Source organism: Papio anubis, chromosome 7, assembly GCF_008728515.1.
Source record: "Papio anubis isolate 15944 chromosome 7, Panubis1.0, whole genome shotgun sequence".
Lineage (NCBI taxonomy): Eukaryota > Metazoa > Chordata > Mammalia > Primates > Cercopithecidae > Papio > Papio anubis.
This window is the reverse complement of record NC_044982.1, coordinates 89,943,066-89,948,285: the sequence shown is the minus strand read 5'-3', so window position 1 is coordinate 89,948,285 and position 5,220 is coordinate 89,943,066.

The following is a 5,220-nucleotide window of genomic DNA, read 5'->3' as shown; positions in this document are numbered from 1 at the left end:
GCCACGTTCAAGTATGTGTTGTCTGTGGCTGCTTTTGTGCTACCAAGACAGAGTTGTATAGTCGCAACAGAGACCATATGGATCCACAAGACCTAAATTATTTTATTTATTTATTTATTTATTTATTTATTTTTATTTTATTTTATTTTTTTGAGACAGGGTCTCACTCTTGTCACCCAAGCTGGAGTGCAGTGACATGATCTTGGACTACCACGCCTGGCCCAAGACGTAAATTATTTACTATTTGGCCTTTTACGGAAAAAGTTCACCAGCGCCTGTTCTTTTGGAAATAGTTATTTCAGAGAAGGTTTGCTCATGTGGAGTTAGTGTGGTGATGGCCAGATGGAGGAGAGAAAGAAAAAGTCACAGGATGATGGGAAGGAAGGCACAGTATTAGAGTATGTGCAGAGGAAATTGAGGCCTTCAATTAGGAGGTGGGCTCCAAAGTGAACAGGGAGAAGAAAGGGCTACATGGGTTGTGATTCCATTCTCTAATAAGCAGTCTATGTGGAGTAAAAGTCTAAATGTAAATGCTCAGGTACAAAGGGAAATTACCATGTAGGTTTTCATAGCGGTATTAAACATTTTATCAGCTCACGGGATCTCTGACTCACAAATAAATCATGTCAAAGTCAGAACTACAGTAGAGCAAAACATTTCTTTGGAAGCTCAACCATGGAAGGGAAGGATCCTGACTTCCTCTTGTAGTTGTGTTCTCTGGCTTTTAAAGATTTGTCTGAAGGCCATCACCCACATTTGCACTGTTGCTGCAAACCGAGAGAAAAGAAGCATGGAGAATTTTTCTCCTGCCACAGGGATCTATTGCTCAATAGAGTTTATGACATTAGGCCTGTGCCTATCTGTTTAATAATTCTGAGTCTGGATTCAGTAGCCCAGTGGGTTATAAGGAAAGTACGGGCTGTGGATTTTACTGGAGATGGGGATCTTTCAATCCCAAAGGTAGGGCTGTGAGATTGCTCTGAGTAGACAGTAAATAATTAGACTATTAATACAATAATAGCTCATTAGCCCAGTTAGCCCAATGTCTGGGCCTTCTTTTTTTTTTCAAGACGGAGTTTTGCTCTTGTCGCCCAGGCTGTAGTGCAGTGGTGTGATCTCGACTAACTGCAACCTCTGCCTCCCGGGTTCAAGCGATTCTCCTGCCTCAGTCTCCCAAGCAGCTGGGATTACAGGTGACTGACACCATGCCTGGATAATTTTTTGTATTTTTAGTAGAGACGGGATTTTGCCACGTTGGGCAGCCTGGTCTCAAACTCCTGACCTCAGGTGATCTGCCTGCCTCAGCCTCCCAAAGTGCTGGGATTACAGGCGTGAGCCACCACACCGGACCTGTCTGGGCCTTTTTAGTCATGTAAAAGATGACTTCTAGTTCAAAAAGTCCTAGCAGAACTTTTCTTGCTGCCTTCCCTTTCTGCTGTATTGGTGAGAATAGGGCCTGTGTACACAGCCAGGCAGTGTGATTCCAGAGTCTATGCTTTAAAAACTTTTTTTTAGTGGACCTCAGGTTCATAGAATTAGATTAATTACAATCTTCTCATGCATGGGCTCTCTTTAACTTAATGAAGTCACAAATCATTTAACACACATACACACACATACACACACACACACACACATAATCTTAGTTTAGGCTCCCACAGAGGCAGACTCTGAGACAGGGATTTGAGTGCAGGTGGTTTACTTGGGAGGTGAAGGGAAATCAGCAAGAAAGGGGTGATGTGAGACACTAAAAAGAAGGCAGCAGATACAGAGTACATTCCTCAGGAGCAACCACAGGAGGGGCAACCAGAACTTAGTCATGTTGGCAAACTCTGGGAAACATCTGCTTCAGAATTGCCCAGTGCAGCCCAGGGGTGAGGGAGTTGGGGTATTTATATACCAACCCCAGTCTCTTGCTGGTTGAATGAAGGGAAAACCTTCATGGACAAAGATACAGATCCCAGTAGTTCAGGATCATCTGGGGTACATGAAAAAGCAGAATCCAAAGTACTTTTTCCTTTTTTTTTTTTTTTTTTGGTTTTTTTTTTGTTTGTTGTTGTTGTTGTTGTTTGTTTTTTGAGACAGAGTTTTGTTCTTGTTGCCCAGGCTGGAGTGCAATGGCACAATCTGGCTCACCACAACCTCTGCCTCTCGGGTTCAAGCGATTCTCTTGCCTCAGCCTCCCAAGTAGCTGGGATTACAGGCATGTGCCACCATGCCTGGCTAGTTTTGTATTTTTAGTAGAGATGGGGTTTCTCCATGTTCATCAGGCTTGAACTCCCAACCTCAGGTGATCTGCCCACCTTGGCCTCCCAAAGTACTGGGATTACAGGCATGATCCACCGCACCTGGCCCAGCACTGTTTCTTGATCTTCTTAATTGAATAATTGCCACCCCAAGTAGCTTTTTTTTTTTTTTTTTTTTTTCTTTTTGAGACAGAGTCTTGCTCTGTCGCCCAGGCTGGAGTGCAGTGGCACTATCTCAGCTCGCTGCAACGTCTGCCTCCTGGTTTAAAGCAATTCTCTTGCTTCGGCCTCCCAAGTAGCTAGGATTACAGGCACTATCTACTAAATTCTTTTGTACATTTATTTCATCCTCTATCAGCCCTGGGAGGTCTACATTATTTATTAGCTTCACTTTACACAGAAGGAATTAGTGCTTAAGAGGTCATGTGATCGATCACTCCCTGAAAATCTCACAGAGAGGAAGTGGATGAAAGCAGACTTAATTCTGGGTCCAAGTCATTCGTCTTTTCATGAATCAAGTAGCAACTGAGTATTAGTAGGTGCCAGACAGGGTGCTGGGGCCTGTGAATTTAGTGAAGGGCAGAACAGACTGGACTTTGCTCTCAAGGAGTGTAGAATCTAGTGGAGAGACAGATATTAAAAGAACAATTGTAATGCTTTTTTGTTGTTGTTTTCTTTTTTTTTTTTTTTTTTTTTTCTTGAGACGGAGTCTTACTCTGTTGCCCAGGCTGGAGTGCAGAGGCATGATCTCAGCTCACTGCAACCTCCGCCTCCCGGATTTCAGGCGATTCTCCTTCCTCAGCCTCCTGAGCAGCTGGGACTACAGCCATGCACCACCATGCCCGGCTAATTTTTTTTATTTTTAGTAGGGACAGTGTTTCACCATGTTGGTCAGGCTGGTCTTGAACTCCTAAACTCAGGTGATACGGCTGCCTCAGCCTCCGAAAGTGCTAGGATTACAGGCATAAGCCACTGCACCCAGCCCCTAAGTAGGTTTTTTGAACGTTTTCTTCCTAATTGCTTCTCGACTCCCCATGAAATTTTAGTACCACAGATATACTGTAGATCTGTTTATGTACTGTGTCCCTTTGGAGGGACCCAAACCATTATTAAAATATGCAGATTTTTTTGTCCCCACTGTCCCATCCCTGGATCGATTTTTTTTTTTTTTTTTTTACCCATTAGCAGTGTTGCCCCTGTTGAGGAGGTATGGCCCTAGTGCCATGGGCAGGACAGTAACTGATGCATGTGTACAGTGGGCCCCAGACCACCCTGACCTTATCTCTCTATACCTGTTATTTGGGGCAACTCTTTGGTGCTGGAGTGGTGAATCCACAGGAATAGAAGGAAAAAAACACTGCATCAGTTCATTCTTCTAGTCTATGGAGTCTTGGGAGTAGGAGACGAGAGAGGTGGGGCAGATGGAAACAAATGGTTATCTTTGATCATCTATCACAGCAGAAATGAAGCTGTGGTTTTCATTATTTTCATGGATTCCTATACAGTTCTGATTTCCCCAAAAGAAGCCCCAGCACAAAGCAATGAGGCCCCGCTTGGCATTTCGCTGCTGTTGAAATCAGATGCTAGAGAGGATGTGAACATCCCTCTCTGCGCCTGAGTCCCACCACAATCTCGCACCAGTGTCAGGCTAGCTTCTCATGTTCCCGAGTTGAAAACAGATGGTGGCTGACACCTTTCTCAGGAATCCTGGAAACCCACCAGTCTACCCACTGAGGCACACACACACACACACACAAAAGGGGGAGGGGATCCGAAAATGTGGTGTAGAAAGAAAAATAACTGAAGTAGGATGAGCCCAAGAGAAGCCTGTCCTGCTCAGTGTGATGGAGCAGTGTTCTCTAAGTGTTCTCACAAGCCAGACATTTGGGAGCAGGGGCAGGTGACTTGCAATCCCTTAGGTGAGGGATGTTGCCGCAGCCAGGAGTCGGGGACCAAACAGCATTCTGACCCTGCCTGGGCACTGGGAAACTCTTTCTCCCAAAGACTCTGGAGATGAGTTAGAGCAATGCATTCCAAATTTTTATGCTTGCCTTAAAGCAACAGAATTTCTTCCAGGTTCTAAATGGAAGCTTAAGTTGTGAAAACTAGATCATAGAAAAAATGAAGAGAAGAAAAGGAAAACCACTGCAATATGGCATAGCTACATTTTCCTTGAGAAAGCAAAACACACCACAGACCCATGTGCACACTTAAGCACTGAGGATCAAGCAAGGAAATTTTCCAGGCTTGTTAGGATAAGAAAAAAAGTCTTGTTTCCTTGTTAGGATAATAAAAAAGTCTAAGCAAAGAATGTCTTTGAGGGGAAAGGAAAATCTCAGCTTTAATCCTGAAGTAACACCTTGGTAAGATGTATATATCTGCCTTTATGCTTAATGATTTCAGATTTTTTTAAATAAATAGGGCAGTAAGTGTAGCATATAATCCAGACCTATGCCAAATTCTTTCCCTCTTTTATTTAACTTGAGACATAATAGCTATATTACATTTGTCCTGTAACAAACTCATCTTTCAGCCTCAGTAAGAATTTTGTGGCTGACCACCTAAAAATTACCAGAAATGAAACAACTGTAGCAGAATTGCTCTAATTTTTTTTGTTTTTTAGATGGAGTCTCACTCTGTCACCAGGCTGGAGTGCAATGGCGCCATCTCAGCTCACTGCAACCTCCAACTCCCTGGTTCAAGCAGTTCTCCTTCCTCAGCGTCCCAAGTAGCTGGAATTACAGGCACGTGCCACCATGCCCAGCTAATTTTTGTATTTTTAGTAGAGATAAGGTTTCATCATATTGGCCAGGATGGTCTCGAACGCCTGACCTCAGGTGTTCCACCCACCTTGGCCTCCCAAAGTGCTGAGATTACAGGTGTGAGCCACTGTGCCTCACGTAATTTTTCAGTTTCCATAAATTCAATGCATTAGGACATTAGAAGCCCTTGCAGGAACAGAAAAGAAACCTAG